The 18,005-nt window shown below is 38.6% G+C and overlaps 1 pseudogene; it reads right to left on the bottom strand.

Moving 5' to 3' along the window:
- Positions 1–3,508: 3,508 nt before the first annotated feature.
- LOC115850975 (ferritin light chain pseudogene) lies at positions 3,509–16,034 on the bottom strand (annotated as a pseudogene).
- Positions 16,035–18,005: the final 1,971 nt, after the last annotated feature.

Genomic DNA, 18,005 nt, shown 5'->3' with positions numbered 1-18,005 from the left:
TGCAGCTGATGCCTGAATGTAGCCTAGCTGACAAATTATTGATTAATAAGAACTTGAATTTCTGAAAGATTTGTACTGTTAACCAAAATCTGAGCAAGGAATCTCAAATGTAATTCTTAGCCAGAATTACATGTTAATGAACTATTGAACAGTGTAAATGAAGGAACATCAGTGTAAGGATTTCTTTTAATTTATTTTTTACCTGCTTGAGATATCAGTTAAAGTTTGCCAGCTTGGTTGCAGATGAATGGACGTTTGAAGTTCACCAAACTACTTAATGTGGGATAGGATAATAGACTTCCAGCGCCCTCAAGGCTGTGACCTTGCAGCCGTTTTACATAGCACATCCTCCTCCTATAGGGATGAACCTTTCCCTGGCCCGAAAAGTAGCAGCTCTGTTGAAGCTTTGCTTATTGTAACAGGATTTTGTTTCCAGGTTACATGTCTGTGGAAGACTTAATTCTGAATAGAGATATAGATATTACTGAAAACGAATTGTTTTTTCTATTATACTCTGATTTATCAAGAAAGTAAAACATTTAAAACTGTGCTACAGAAATTCAGAAGTTGTCTTGCAATCTTTAAACAATAAATGAATGAGTTGCCCTTAAAAAAAAAAAAGGGTTAAGCAGTTAAGCTGTTGGTCCCACATCAGACAAATTTTCCTATACCTTCTGTCAATATTGTTAACAGAGACTGTTATTTTATTAATCCTTATGATCCCATGATTCTTTCTTTCATGTTTCAGGGCACAGCAGGTGAGAGAGTGGATTTGTTAAGCTGGGTGGGTTTATCCTTCTTTTATGCGTTCATTCAATTTTATGTTCATTTACTTATTGTACACACATGGCAATAGAAGCTGCTAAAGCAATCATTGCTATTCTGCAAAACAACAAGGCAGAGAAGCAGATGTCTTATTTCTGAGATTTCTCCCCCCAGGATTATTATGATTAAAGATCCTTTCCCCCCACTCCCTGGAAAGGACAAGGGGCTGCTCGCTGGAGGTTTTTTAATGACTTGGGGAAAGGCTCAAATATCCCCCCATTATGGTAATCCACCCCAGGGGCAAACCACACAAGAATATTATGAATTTATTTTATTTTTCTATCCTTGCAAAGGTAATACTCAGCTCATTAGAATATGAAAACTATACTGTCAAATTTCAGAATTACATGGATGAAGAAAATCACCAAAGTGGCATCATATCACGTGTGTTATAGTTGTATTTACTATATTGACTATATTAACTATGTTGTGTTAACAATATATTGTATAACTATATATTGAAAAGGCAAAATGCTGTAACTTATTTCAGAAAAAATAATTATGTTGGCAAACCCCAAATTGTACACTGTAGACAGGTCCTAGGAAAAGAAGATTTAATTCATAGTGGACTAGAGGTTAGCTTCTGTTTTCAGCCATGTGCTATTTCAAGAATTAAACGTCATGAATAATACAGGATATAAGAGGAAGAGTCTAAAGACGGAAAAGCACATTTTGATTAGGAAAGAGAATTTAAGGCTTAAGTCTTTTTTTTTAAGGAAAACTGCCTTATTACTATGAGATAAGAAAATTGTTTCCTTCTTTTCTTCCTTGCTTTCTTCTTTTTCTTTTTTTTAACCTTTTTAATTTTGGATATTTGACCTCTAAGCTGAGATGACTGAAAATGCCTCCTCTGGGCATCAACCTTTTTGAAAGACTTTTTCCCCCTCCCTAAGGGCTATTTGTCTCTTGGAGGCATTGCCTACATTACTCACCAAGAGGCAAGCATTTGTCCTTGCACTAAATGCTGACATCTCCTGATAAGAGGGAAGCTGCAAAGTAGAAGAATTGAAGGTCAATATGTTGATAGTGGTCTCAAGAGCATTGATGTACATTTGTGTATTGGGGAAGGGGAGAGAAGCTTGAGAGTGGGCCAGTGGGGAGGGGTAAATATTTTGTGATGCTGTCTACCTATGGGCTTATAAAGTTTACAGCTGCATTAGGAGGACAAGCATTACCATTAGCATGAAAAGTAGGGCAGACCTCAGTTGCAAAAGCTTCTAGCCATACACATAGGGCAATACGTAAATGATACACCTTATTGCATTCACCCATTCACCCTCCCCTGTTCATGCTAATTGGAAATTTCAGTCCATTTCAGAGAAGTAACACAACTATCGATCATTTTCCCTGGCACGAATCTTCCTAGAGCTCACGCACTAGCCCATGTGTCTTAGATTTAATATCTGCTCACTAGCTGGATTGAAGCCAAGAGGTGGTTCCCAAAGTTGCTGCACATTAGAATCACCTGGGGAACTCTGAGACCTCCCTGTGCCCAGGCTCCTCCCTAGACCTACTGAATCAAAATCTCTGGGGCTGGGACCCAGACACCAATGTTTTTCTTAAAAGCTCTTTAGGTCATTCAAATGAGCAGCAAAGCTTGAGAAGCAGCCCAATAACGGGAACAAACTTATTTCACACAGATAAAGTGGGGCAATTCATATGTTAAAAGAACATGAATATATGTCCATGCCTCTCTCACGCTTTGTCACAGTTTACCCTTCCCCCTCCCCATATCCTCAAGTCCGTTCTCTAGTAAGTCTGTGTCTTTATTCCTGTTTTACCCCTAGGTTCTTCATGACATTTTTTTTCTTAAATTCCATATATATGTGTTAGCATACGGTATTTGTCTCTCTCTTTCTGACTGACTTCTACACTGTTGGTGGGGATGTAAATTGGTGCAACCACTATGGAAAACACTATGGCAGTTCCTCAAAAAGCTAAAAATAGAGCTACCATGTGATCCAGCAATCTTACTCCTGGGCATATATCTGGACAAAACTATAATTCGAAAACATACATGCACCCCTATGTTCACAGCAGCACTATTTATAATAGCCAAGACATGAAAACAACCTAAATGTCCACTCACAGATGAATGGATAAAGAAGGTGTGATATATATAAAATGGAATACTACTCAGCTATAAAAAAGAATGAAATAATGCCATTTGCAGCAACATGGCTGGACCTAGAGACTATTATACTAAATGAAGTAAGTAAGAAGGAGAAAGACAAATACCATATGATATCACTTATATGTGGAATCTAGAATATGATACAAATGAACTTATCCATGAAACAGAAACAGACTCACAGACATAGCACACAAACTTGTGGTTCCCGAGGGGAAGGGGGAGGTGGGGGAGTGATGGATTGGGAGTTTGGGATTAGCAGAGGTAACCTATTATATATATGATGGATAAACAACAAGGTCCTACTGTATAGTACAGGGAACTATAGTCAATGTCCTGTAATTAACCATAATGGAAAATATGAAAAATTATATATATGTATAACTGAATCACTTTGTTGTACAGCATAAACTAACACAACATTGTATATCAACTATACTTGAGTAAAATAAATTTTTAAAAAAAGGAAAAAAACATGAATATATATATATATATTTCTTTTTTTCCTCTTTATTCCGTTTGTGTTTCAAATAGGCTTTTTTTTTTTCCTTCTGCAAAAAGCGTTATTGTTTCCATTTGGTCCAAGGCTTGGGAGAGGGCTCGAGGGTGGTTACAAAGCTGCCTAGTAGCTGCAGAGCAGGACTTCAGGCAGAAGCTCTGATGCCAGAGGGGCTCCTCAGAGGCCGCTGGACTTCAGAGACTCCTGTTTGTGCTCGAGGGTGAGCCTTTCAAAGAGATACTCGCCCAGCACAGCCTGCGGACCAGCCAGCCTGCGGAGGTTGGGCAGGTGGTCGCCCATCTTCTTGATGAGTTTCACCTGCTCCTCCAGGAAGCGGCTCTGCAGGAAGTCACAGAGGTGGGAGTCTGCGCGGGCGGAACCCAGGGCGCGCAGATCTGATAGTGCCTGGTGCAGGCTCTTCTCCCTAAGAATGGCGGCTTCCACAGCGTCCTGGGTTTTACCCCACTCATCTTGAGAAAGCTTCCGCGCATCCTGGAAGAGGGCGCGGCCACAGCACTGGTTTTGCATTTTCAAGAGACGCTGGGCGCCCTCACACTTCTCCTCAGCCAGTTGGCGAAAAATGTGGCCCGCACTGTCCAGAGTCCCATCGTTGCTGTCGAAATAGAAGCTCAGAGAGAGGTAAGTGTCCCCAGATGCATGTTGAACAGGCGGTGGACGGCGGCCTCCACCTCGATGGAATAATTCTGACGCACCTGGGAACTCGTGGTTGATCAGTGAGAAGGAGCTAAGCTCAAAAAACGGTGTTGGCCTGTCCTGGAGGCTGAGGATAGCTGAGTGGCTGATTCCAAAGGTTGCGACAGGAAGAAAGGTTGGAGGGTGGTCGGGGGCTGGAGCAAGGAGCGTCCCTGGGTCTGTTCATTCCAAACACTGTTGAAGCAGAAGACAGAACTGCAGGACTGCCGAGCGCACTGCCTCAAATAGGCTTTGCTATCAATGAACAAGAAGTCCAAGCAAGGACAAAACTTACCCTTCCCCCCACCAAAATAGCTGGCGATACTAGAATCTAGACCTGGGAAGGGATTCTTCCATTACTTTCTGAACATTCCAAGCCACTAGAGCAGTGGTTCTCAAAGTATGGTCACCTTGTAACCAAGCAGTACCCTATGGGGCCTTCCTAGGACAGACCCATCCCCCATATCCTCTGCTGTAGTTCCTCTCTGAAGTACTCAGATAATAGTATCTCAGGCATATTCCTTGAGTTTTCAGATGCTAAAAACCACCACCCAATGGAAGAAATTAACTCCTTGATGATCATGAGCACGTAGCCCCCAGACCTTCTGGCACCTAAGGATGGATAATGTTACCTGCCCTGTGGCCTCCACATCAACCAATCAGAGGATTGTGCACGAGCTGATCACATTCCCTGGGACGTCCCTCCCTCACCTGGCCTTTAAAAATGCTTTGCTGAAATCCTTTGGAGATTTCAGGGTGTTTTGGAACTCGGGCCACCCCCTCTCCTTGCTCGATCCTGCAATAAATCTTTCTCTGCTCCAGACTCCAACCTTTAGGTTTGTTTGGCTTCACTGTGCTTCAGACACACGAACCTGCATTCGGTAACAACCTGACCAGTTTTACCAGCGTCCCCTGATAATGTGTCAGATATTCAAGTTTTAGGGCCCTGTCCCAGCCCTATGGAATCAGCAGCTCTGGTGGGGCTCAGTGATCTCTGTTATAACAGGCCCTCCAGATGATTTTTATTCACCTTAAAGTTTGAAAATATCTGCATTGTCAGCTGGCCAAAGCGTCCACCAGCAGGTGAAGGGGAGTGGTGCCTGGAAAAGATAGGGACCAGCCAAGGCAAGTACAGCAGCATTTGCCGTGGTAGTAATGGAGAATGCCTTTTCTCCACTGGTTGGCACAGACTAGGATCTGGGAGCAGTGGCAGGGTTATTTAGGATGCTTTACATTTCAATGTAGAGGGACCGCTGTCCTGGTTTGCCAGGGACTTCCCCTGTGTGAGCACTTAAAATCTCATCCTGGCAAACCCCTTAGCCCTGGGTTTGAAAAACGTAGGGAATAACATGAAATTTAGGGGAAACATGATCTAGGTTTTGGGCAAGTCACAAGTGCTAATTAAAGCTAAGCAAGTATGGACAACACTAGCGTTCTTTAGCCCTTTGCGGGGAGGTAAATCTGATTGGGTGAAAGGACTTACTGTTAAGAGATCTTTGTAGAAACATCCCCTTCTGCTTAGTCCGCTGGTTCTCAGTTCTGGCTAGACATTGGCATCGTCTGAGGAGATTTAAAATGATTTTATTGGTCTACGATGACCAACCATCAGTGTGAGGGTTTTTAAAAAGTGCTTCAGATGATTCTAATGCACAACCAAATTTAGGTGCCACTGCTTAAGCTTTTGAACCGCTGCTGCATATTTTCACCTCATCTTCCTATGAGAATATCCAAATGTAGTTGAGGTTTGTTTTTTTTTCTTTTTCTTTTTTTAACTGTCTTATTATAAGATTTACTGTCTTAAATAAGGTTGAATGTACAGAAAATCTTGCTAGTCCATCTGGTATAGCTGGATACTTAGAATAATATCGTTAAGATATATACCATTTAAGTATTGTGACTGGCCTTTTTGAAATTAACATATGCATTGAATTAGTATGTTCTCTTTTGAAGTTGTTATGTTGGGGAGCTATACCTCTAATCTGCCATTGCTAAATATCTGGACACCTCTTATTAGGAATTGCTTTTAGAAATCTTTAGGGATTAAAACCAAGATTGCTGTATTATTTGTACTGGAACCACAAAAACCTCACAGAGTTCCCCCGCTGTACCTTCTACCCCCATCTCTAACCCTTGGCAACTTCTAATCTGTTCTCCATCTCCACGGTTTTGTTATTTTAAGAATAATATGTAAACATAATCATGAATTACTTAATCTTCGGAGATCGGCTTTTCAAAATTTTCCCCTCGGCATCATTCCCCTGAAGTTCATTTCAATTTTTGCGTATATTAATAATTTGTTCCTTTTTGTTGCTCGGTAGTATTCTATCATAAGATTTTATCACAATTTGTTTCAACATTCATCCACTGAAAGATATTTGGGTAGTTGCCAGTTTTTGGCTATTATAAATAAAACTGCTATGAACATTTATGTGTAAGTTTCTGTGGGAACTTAATTAAGTTTTTGTTTCTTTTGGATAAATGCTCAAGAGTACAATTACTGCGTTGTAGGGTGAATCTACTTTTAGGATTAAAAGAGACTGTCAAGCTGTTGATCAGAGTGGCTAAACCATTTTATTTTCCCACCAGTGATGTGATATAAGTTTTCTATGTACTCGCCAGCATTTGATGTTGTCACTATACTTTAATTTTAGTTATTCTCTGACATCTCATTATGGTCTTAGTTTGCATTTCCCTAATGGCTAATGATGCTGAGCATCTTTTCACGTGCTCCTTTGCCATGTGTATATTCTCTTCCATGAAATGTCTGTTCCTGTCTTCTGCCTATTTTCTAGTTGGATTTTTTTAAGTTGTTTGGAGAGTTCTTTGTATATTATAGATACAAGTCATTTGTCTCATATGGGATTTTCAAATATGTTTTCCTACTGTGTAATTTGAGTTTTCATCCACTTAAAAGGATCTTCTATGAAGCATTTTTAACTCATTTTGATGAGATCCAATTTATCAGCTTTTGCCTTTATTGATCATACTTTTGGTGTCAAGTCTAAGAATTATTCCCCTATTTCTAGATGCCAAACATTTTCTCCTATTTTTTTTCTAAAAATGTCCTGCTTTTACATTTAAGATTATGATCCACTTTGATTTAATTTTTGTGTAAGGTGTGGAGGTTAAGGTTCATTTTTTGTTTGTTTGTTTTTGTCGAGGGATGTCCAACTGTTTAGTACCATTTTTTGAAAAGTCTATTCTTCCTTGATAGCTTTTGCACTGCTGTCAAAAACAAGTTATATGTATTTATGTCAGTCTATTTCTGGGTTCTCTATTCCATTCCATTGATCTATGTATCTACCCTCCATCATTACTGCAAAATCTTGAAATTGGGTAGATTAATTCCTCCCATTTTCACCTTCCTTTACAAGTTGTTTTAGCTATTCTTCAGCCTCTTCTTACCATATAAATCTTAGAATAAGCTTGTCTATATCCACAAAAACCTTGAGGGCATTTTAAGAGTAATTGTGTTAAGCCTCTTAACTTGGGGAGAATTGACATCTTTATCATGTTGTGTTTTCTAATCCATGAACAAGGTATGTCTCCCTATTTGTTTGGGACTTAAAAATTTTTCTTCATCAGCATTTTGTAATTTTCAGTCTAGAGGTCCTATAAATGTCTTATTGGGCTTATATTTAAGTATTTATTTAGGTCAGTTGTAAATGGCATCACATATTTTTATTTAAGCTTCTACACATTTGTTATTAATATATAATTTGATAAAATTGTGGTGATCTTGTACTCTAAATCATTTACAAACTAATATTATTTCTCAAGCTTTTTGTGGATTCCTTGGTATTTTCTCCATTTAGATTATCATCTCATCTTCAGATACAGACAGTTTTACTTTTCCTTATTCAGTATAATAGGATATATTACTATTCAACATTCAGTAGGATATGTTCCTTCCTATGCAACGTAGTAGGAATAGTCCTTTTATCTTTTAAGTAAACTTTTTAAAAATTTAACTTTTAAATTTATGTATTTATTTATTTTTGCTTTATTTTCTTACTAGAACCTCCAGTGATATATTTAATAAAAGCGGTGAGAGCAGATATCGGTGCCTTGTTTCTGATCTTACAGAGAAAGCATCCAGTCTTTCACAGTTAAATATCATGTCGGTATAGGTTGTTTGTAGATCATTTTTATGAGTTTCAGTATGCTCCTTTTCTATTCCTAGTTTGCTTGGAGTTTTTTTTCTTCTTTTTTTAAAATCATGAATGGGATTGGATTTTGTCAGATGCTTTCTCTGCATTAATGGATAGGATCACATGACTTTTCCCCCTTAATCTATTGGATATGGTGGATTACACTGTTTAATTTTCAAATATTTAACCAACTTTGCATAACTGGAATAAATCCCACTTGGTCATGGTATATTATTCTTTTCATATATTTCTGGATTTAATTTGCTAATATTTGGCTGAGGGTTTTTCAGCCAATTTCATAAAAAATATTGGTCTGTAGGTTTCTTCTTTCTATACTATCCCTGTCTGGTTTTGGTATCAAGGTAATACTGGCTTCATAAAATTAATTAGAAACTGTTCCCTCTACTTCTATTTCTTATCAAATCATGTAAAATTGGTGTTAATTCTTTAAGTCTTGGGTAAAAGTGAAACATCTAAGCCTGAACATTTCTTTTGGGAGTTTTTAAATGAAAAACCAGTATTTCTAATGGTTACAGGAAAATTGAGATTATCTATTTCATCTTGGCTGAGTTTTGGTAGTTTTGGGTGTAGAAACATTGGCCCATTTCATCTACATTTTTGAATTTCTAGTGTAGACTTGTTCATAGTAACTTGTCCCTCATTAACCTGCAGGATATGTCATGGTATCCCTGGTTGCATTTCTGATATCTGTGATTTGTGCCATCTCTCTGTTTAATCTTTATCAGTCTTTCTAGATCTTTGCTGGTTAGATTGCTTATTTCAAAGAACCAGCCTTTTGTTTCATTTATTTTCCCCCCTATTTTCCTGTTTTCAGTTTCATGGATTTCTGTTTCATCTTTATTATTTCCTTCTTTCTGCTTGTTTAGTGTTTTTTCCTCTTCCTTTTTTACTATTTTAATATAGAAAATTAGATTATTGCTTTGAAATATTTTCTTTCCCAATTTAGTGCTATAAACTTCCCTTTCAGCATTGCTTTCACTTCATTCCGCAAACTTTGATCTGTTATATCTCCATTTTCTTTTATTCTATGCATTTAAAAATTTTTTCCTTGATGCTGTCTTTTTTACCCATGAGTTATTTGGAAGTGTGATGTTTAGTTTTCATGTGATTGAAGATTTTCCTGTTGTCTTTCTCTTATTGATTTCTAGTCTGATTCCATTATGGCTAGAGAACATACTCTCTATGATTTTAATTCTTTTAAATCTGCTAATGTTTTTTTATCGCCCAGTATATGGTATATGAGTGAATGTTCCATGGACACTTGAATATGTATTCTGCTCTTACTGAGTGTGTTCTTTAAATGTCAGTTATATCCTGTTGATTGATGATGTTTTCAGTTCTTCCATATCCTTGCTGATTTTTCTCTCTGGTAGTTGTATAAATTGCTGTGTTGAAGTCTCAAATAATAATTGTGGATTTAAAACTTTCTCCTTTTACCTTTTTCAGTGTTTGCTTCATGCATTTTGAAGTTCTGTTGTTTGGTGCACACACATTTAGTATCACTAGGTCATCTAGGTGGATTATTCCTGTTATCTTTATGTAATGACCCTCTTTGCCCCTAATAATTTCCTTTGCTCTGAAGTCTACTTTATCTGATAGTAATATAGCCATTCCTGCTTTTTCTGATTAATGTTCACATGATATATCATTTTCATCCTTTTACTTTGAACTACCTATATCATGATGTTTAAAGTAAGCTTCTTATAGACAGTATATAGTTGGATCATGCTTGCGATTTTTTAATCTACTCTTCCAATCTCTATCTTTGACTTGGTTATTTAGATCATTTACCGTTAATGTAATTATTGCCATGTCAAAGATTTGGTCTACCATGTTATTTTTTGTTTTGTCTTTTACCTTAGTTTCTCAATCCTGTGTTTCCCTTATTTTTCCTTCTTGTGGGTTACTTAAACATTTTTTAATAAGTCCATTTTAATTTAATTCATTTATAATCATTTGTGTATACTGTTTGTATAGTTTTCTTAGTGGTTGCTTTTGGCATTACAGTATACATATGTAATTTATCATAGCCTACTGGAATCAGTGTTTCATTACTTCAAGTGAAGTTTCAAAATTTTACTTCCATTTAGGTCTCTTAATATTCCCCAGTTTTAAAGTATGATTTTCTGTAGTATTTCCTTTCTCTACATTGAGAACCCCATCAGATGGTGTCATCATTTTTACTTTGACCATCATATAGAATTTAAGAAACTCATGAGGCTAATGATAGTCTCTTATATTTACCCCATTTGTTTTCACGCATTCCATTGTTCCCCTTTTCTTTCTGAAGTTCCCAGTCTTCTGTTATTGTTTATGTTTTCATAACAGTAGGTGATATCTTGGATTTCCAGTGCAACTGGATATGAGTTTCAGGAAACACTGAGCCTGGCTCACTTAATGCTACTGAGTTGGAGGGTTTGTATATGTTGGGCCTGTTGGCACAGCAGATGCTAGCAGATTAGACTAATGTTGATGGGACTAGTGCCACAGGAGGGTGGGTTCCCATTCAGGCTATGCTGCTGCTACAGTAGATCAAGTCCCCCTCTACCCCAAGTGTGGGGCAGTGACCTGCTGCTGTCACTGCTTTGTATTAGGCTCCTTTTGCCTCAGGTGTGTGGTGGGATCCCTTGGAAGCTGCTGCTGCTGCTGCTGCTGTCAATCACAAGGTTAAATTCATTTCAGAAATACTTAAGTATAAATATATAGCCTGGCTCTTGTAGGACCTCTGTATTTTTTTTTATTGCTTTCATACAAATTATCCCAAATTTAGTGACTCAAAGCAACGTAAATTTATGACCTTACAAGTCTGACATTGGTCTCAATTGAGTAAAGTAAAAGTGTTGGCAGGATCGACAGATGAATGGATAAAGATGTGGCACATATATACAATGGAATATTACTCAGCCATAAAAAGAAATGAAATTGAGTTATTTGTAGTGAGGTGGATTGATCTAGAGACTGTCATACAGAGTGAAGTAAGTCAGAAAGAGAAAAACAAATACCATATGCTAACACATATATATGGAATCTAAAAAAAAAAAGAAAAAATGGTTATGAAGAACCTAGGGGCAGGGCAGGAATAAAGACGCAGCCATAGAGAGTGGACTTGAGGACACAGGGACGGGGAAGGGTAATCTGGGATGAAGTGAGAGAGTGGCATGGACATATATACACTACCAAATGTAAAAGAGCTAGCTAGTGGGAAGCAGCCACAAAGCACAGGGAGATCAGCTCTGTGCTTTGTGTCCACCTGGATGTGTGGGATAGGGAAGGGAGGGTGGTAGGCAGATGCAAGAGGGAGGAGATATGGGGACATATGTATATGTATAGCTGATTCACTTTGTTATGAAGCAGAAACTAACACGCCATTGTAAAGCAATTATACTCCAATAAAGATGGTTAAAAAAGAAAAAAAAGTGTTGGCAGAGCTACATTCTTTTCTGGAGGCTCTTAGGGGTGTTTCTGTTCCCTGGACTTTATCCGCTTCCAGTGGTCACTTGTAGTCCTTGACTCAGAGTCCCCTTTCTCCACCTACAAACCCCAAAATGTTGCATCTCTCTGATTCTGCTTCTATTAGGACATCTCTCTCTTTCTCTTTCTACAGTTGGGAATGGTTTTCTGCTTTTAAGGACTCATGCAATTAGATTTGTTCCATGAGGTAATCCAGGATAATCTTTCTATCTCAAGGCCTATAACTTCAGTCATATCTGCAAAGTCCTCTTTACCATGTAAGGTAACATATTATTGGGTTCTAGGGATTAGGGTGAGGGCATTTTTAGGAGCCATTATGCTGCCTACCGCACCCTTAACAAGTGACCTTGAGAAAATTACTGAGACTTTAAAGCCTTACTTTCCTCAAACATAAAATGGAAAGAAAGATAACTAGTTAATATCATGAAAGTGAAACAGTATATATGAAATCAACTAATTCAAAAAATAAGATTTCTTCTTTTTCTTTATGATTGGCATGATTCTCAGAGTTCAGTTACTTGAAGAGTTCCTTTTTTTGAAACAGAACTGAGGAATTTCAGGGTTCAGGTGCTGTAAGATTGTCTGAATTATCTGAGTAACAATTAGCTAAGCACAGGTGTAAAGCATTTGATTTACTCCCTGGTGTCCTTTATCTTCTCATCCCACTAAATCCATATCCCTTGTCTAGCTCCAGCCAGTAGAGTCAGAGCTTGTTTTACTGTTTAACTAAAGTTCAATTTAAGTTTGCTCTACATCTCCAGATTCTCAGCCCTGGTTGCATATTATAATCACCTGGGGAGATTTCAAGACCTACTTGATGCCAGAGTTTTACCTATCATGGATATTTGAAGAGGGACCTGGAATGAAATGCTCTAACTTATGGTTTGGGGAGCCAAATCATAGTCTACACTGAGCCAAATCATTTGCGAGATCACCTCTAAAAAGCAATTTATCTGTGGTGACTGATGCTCTTCCTTTGTCAGTATGCTTGTCCCTCTTTGGGGGAAAAGAAGAAGGGGAAAAAAAACCCCAGCGGTTGGGCTCCCTGAATTATAACCTGATGCTGTGGAATTAGTGTTGGCTCAGAGCGCACATCTTCGGATACCCATTCTCTCGCCTGCTTCCTTGCATGAGCTTATATCCTTGGGCAGTTTTTCATCCACCACCCTCTTTTGCTTCTAATCTTAGCAAGTAAAGTGTCTCCTTAATGAAACAGCATTTCATGAGACTTACTGGGAGCATAGGTCTGTTCCAGACCTATCCTATGTTAGCTAAAGCAGATATAAGTGATGTATTTTTAGCATTCATCCTTGTGGGTTGGAGAGAGAAGACAGAATTTTATCCTTTAGGTGTCATATGACTGGGCAAATGGGCTCATTCCCTCTACTGCCTACCATGTAAAATACTGAGGGTGTTACCTCTAGAAGGTATCTTCTAGGTATCAAAATACCTCAGATAAGTCATATTTCTCAGTAACAGGTGACAAAACTATGGCTTAGGTGGTGAATTTTCCATGTCAATTTGTCTGGGCCACCATGCCCAGTTATTTGGTCAAATATTATTCTGGATATTTCTGTGATGGTGTTTTTGTGTTTTTTAAAATTTTTATGTTTTATTTATTTATAATTTTTGGCTGCATTGGGTCTTCGTTGCTGCACGTGGGCTTTCTCTATTTGCAGCAAGCGAGGGCTACTCTTTGTTGTGGTGTGCGGGCTTCTCATTGCGGTGGCTTCTCTTGTTGCAGAGCATGGGCGCTAGGTGCACGGGCTCAGTAGCTGTGGTGCATGGGCTTAGTTGCTCCACGGCATGTGAGATCTTCCCAGACCAGGGCTCAAACCCGTGTCCCCTGCATTGGCAGGCAGATTCTTAACCACTGTGCCACCAGGGTAGTCCCTGTGATGGTGTTTTTGGATGAAATTCATAATTAAATTTGTGGTGGACTTTGAGTAAAGCAGATTATCCTCCATAATATGCATGGGCCTCATCCAATCAGTTGAAGCTCTTAATAAAGACTGACCTCCCTGTTGCAAAAAGGAATTCTACCAGAAGACTTACAGAAATTGAACTGCAACTCTTCCGAGAGTCTCTAGACAGCCTAACCTGCAGATTTTGAATTTACCAAGCCTCTATTATTGTGTGAACCAGTTGTTTAAAATCTCTCTCTCTTTCTCTATCTTTATATAGATATGGATATAGATCTAGGTATCAATATCGATATCTAGATCTATATCTGTCAGTATATATGGGCACATTGTATACACATGCTGTTGGTTCTGTTTTTCTGGAGAACCTTGACTAATACAGTGGCCCATATAAATAAAAGGACGAACCCAAGTTCACCCAGGTAGAAAGTAGTACAATGAGAACTGGAACTTAAGGCCTCATGACTCATTCAGCTGTGAACACTGACCCAGAACTGGCGTCCGCACACTCTGGCCCACTGATCAGATCTCGCTTGACTCCTGGTTTTGTACATAACGTTTGGCTTGAACACAGCCGCATCCATTCATTAACGTATTGTGCATGGCTGTTTCTATGCTACAGCAGCAGATGGGCAGTTGCAATGGAGACGTATGGTACAGAAAATCCAAAATATTTACTATCTGAGCCTTTACAAAAAAGATCTGCTGACCCCTGCTCTAGGATGCCATCTGATTTCTGATAGCACGGAGGAGAATAATTCATGCACATTGGGATAGACTGTTAATCTCATGTCCTCCTTAGGTCAAAGATCTCTTAAATGCTCACCCTTGCAATAGCCAGCTTGGGGAGCATTGTCTGAGGATGCAGAAATTTTTCTTGCCAGGTCTTTCCAATCCACACTGCTCCCTGACTATGGTTCTTAAAACCTATTTTTTCTTTAAATTTTTATTGGAGCATAGTTGATTTACAGTGTTGTGTTAGTTTCAGGTGTACAGCAAAGTGAATCAGTTATACATGTACATATATCCACTTTTTTTTTTTTCTTTTTTCAGTACACGGGCCTCTCACTGTTGTGGCCTTTCCCGTTGTGGAGCACAGGCTCCAGACGCGCAGGCTCAGCAGCCATGGCTCACGGGCCCAGCCGCTCCGCAGCATGTGGGATCTTTGCGGACCGGGGCACGAACCCATGTCCCCTGCATCAGCAGGCGGACTCTCAACCACTATGCCACCAGGGAAGCCCCACTTTTATTTTTTTTTTTTGGAGTCTTTTCCAAATAGCCCATTACAGAGTACTGAATGGAGTTCCCTGGGCTAATAAGAAGAGCAGGTTCTTACTAGTTATCTATTTCATGTATAGTAGTGTGTATATTTCAGTCCCAATCTCCCAATTTAGCCTCCCTGCCACAGTCCCCTGGTAACCCTAAGTTTGTTTTCTACATCCGTGCCTCTGCTTCTAAAACCTGTCTATTTTAACCAACTACCACTCATTGCTTACTGTCTCTGGCTTCATGTACTTGATAATAAATCTACTTCTTGTTCTATCCTGGATGACATGTTCCAAGGACTGAGATAATATCTTATTCTACATAATTTGTCCTTGATATTGTCTATCTTGGGGTCTTCATCTATGTCCCAAAGAAGACAGTCACTCTGTCTTCTAGTACTACTACTAATACCACATTTTATGGCATGAATTTGACCCAATGCACTGAACTATCCCTTTAGAAGCTGTATGCAACCTGTCACTGGGTTTTAGCACAGGGGTAGAACTCACATTAGTGATCATATATAAACAAATCTACTTGACCAGAAACTTTTTGTCTCACCATTTATTACACAAGTAACTTCTGTCTTTGCATCTATGATGTAAATATTTTTAATTTCCTAAATTATCTGAAAAATTATTTAGAGCTTCCATTTCAGTAGGCATTGGAATTGCTGTGTTATGACTATTTCATTATTTTATTTCCAAGTGTTAAATTAGGCTTCAAGCTTTGGCCAAGAGTAGACAGGAAAGGGTTTCAAAGAAATGAAGAGTGGGAAAAACTTCTGATGCAAGGGAGACTTAATAAAGATTTGATTTTGAATCAATAATTTATAATAAAGGTTTGAGTTTGAATCAATAATTTATGTCATTGCAAAATAGCTCCCTGCTAAAATTCCATTCTTTGGTAATCATTAAGTACAGAAATTAACAATCAAAATATGCAGTGATCTTCTTCATTTTCTAAAAACAAACCTATATCTAGATGAGAGGAGAATTCATCTCATAACTCAGGCTCTGGACTTACGACTCCAAGTTCTGTCTTCTTTCAACCATACCTGCTAAGTTTCTGTCTAACTTCTTGAGCATGAGGTAATGCCGTCAGCTTTCATCCCCTTCCTCAGTAAATAGCTTGGTGAGTATGAGTAAGGGATCTAAAACTTGAGAACCTGGGTTCAAATCTTGACTCTAAAAATTTACTTGTTGAGTACTCTTGAGCATGTTATCTGTTTTTGCCTCAGTTTTCTCATCTATAAAATAGAGATACCATTACTCTCTCAGGGAGTTGCTATGAGGGTGAAAGAGAAAATTCATACAATGCAAGAATTTATCAGTTCTTGGAACACAATAAATACCGAAAAATAATGTTAGCCATTATCAAGGCCCCCTCATTTTATGGATAATATAGTTTATATAGGTCTAATATTTACATATGCATAAACATTTTGTACCTATGTGTGTGTATACGTTCTTCTTAGAAATTGAGCAGTCAACATTCACATCTAAAAATCTGTGCTCTGTGAAATGTAGATATCCTGTGTACAGACACAGTGCTATAGTTATCTATTGCTACATAATAAAGAAGTCCAAACTTAGTGGTGAAATAAACAAAAATTTTAATATGTGCCCAGATTTTGTGGGTCAGCAATTCAAACAGTACACAGAGGAGATGGCTTGTCTCTACTCCATGACTGATATCTGAAACCTCAGCTCATGAGGATTCGGATGGCTGGAGCTGGAATCATCTAGATAATTTTAATTCACATGTCTGGCCCTTGAAGACTGGGCCCAACAAGGACTCTTGACTGGAGTGCCTATAGATGGCTGCCCAGGTGGCTTGGACTTCTCATAACGTGGTAGTTAGGATTCAAGATAGAGTATTCCAAGAGAATGAGTGTCCAGGGTTGAAGCATTCCACGAGAATCATGCAAAAGCTGCATGACCTTTTATGACCTAGTCTTAGATGTTACATAGCATCACTTTCATTATATACTATTGCAGGCGTTGGAGACCTTTTTCCATAAAGTGTCAGACAGTCAATATTTTAGGCTTTACAAGCCATACAGTCTCTTTTGCAACTACTTAGCTCTGCTGCTGTGATGTGAAAACAGACACAAACAATACATATACTAAGGAACATGGGTGTGTTCCAATAAAGCTTCATTTATAAAAGCTGGTAGAGGCCTAGACTTGGCCCACCAGCCATAATTTACTGACCCCTGCTCTATTGTTTGAAGCCATGGAAAGCCTGCCTAAATTCAAGGGAAAATGCCCACATCTGGATGCGAAGAATGGCAATGAATCTGAGACCCTGTATTAAAACCACTACATATGGGATATTTATAAGAGGATCTGTCTGCATACCTTGTTTCTCCCATGTATGCTGGATATGAGGTATTGGGACATCTTACATCTCTGTAAGCCTGGGTCAGGGTCAAAGTTGGAATCTGAACTCAATGACCTTGATTTCTGGAATAATCGGTAACTCTAATTATGATTTGCTGACACTCCTTACCCCAATAAATATACCACAAAAGATAGATTTCAAGTAAACAATTGCTTTATGGCAGATTTTTATTAAGTCTCCATTGACAGAATTATTCCATTTTGGTTGGAAAGCATGAGCTTTTTTCTTTCCTAAAGAGATCTGCAACTTTTCAGATGTGGCATTTCATTCTACTGAGAGGATGATGTAGGTTTTTATAAACGGAAAAAGCAGGGCAGGCTGAGTTCACTCAGATCGTACTAATGCTTACAGGAATAACCGAAACTGGAACACAGGGTTCCAGGTTTTCCTGTCCTGTGCTCTTTCCGGTAGGTGCTATTGTCTGCTGGGTCTGGCAGTAATAATTTCTGACCTTTACCTCTCTACGCTCTTGTGAAGTGGTTTGGGGCTTTGTTAGCTTTTTTATGAGTGTGTACTAAATTGTGTCCATAAAGTAGGCTGAATTCCTCAGGGAAGGACGATAGCTGTTACTGTGTTATTACTGCAAATGTTGTGTTGGTTACCTTTTTTCTTTTCTTTTG

The sequence above is a fragment of the Globicephala melas genome, unplaced genomic scaffold (genome assembly GCF_963455315.2).
Source record: "Globicephala melas unplaced genomic scaffold, mGloMel1.2 SCAFFOLD_85, whole genome shotgun sequence".
Classification (NCBI taxonomy): Eukaryota; Metazoa; Chordata; class Mammalia; order Artiodactyla; family Delphinidae; genus Globicephala; species Globicephala melas.
Note: the sequence above shows the minus strand (reverse complement) of the source record. Positions and strands in the feature narration are given on the sequence as shown.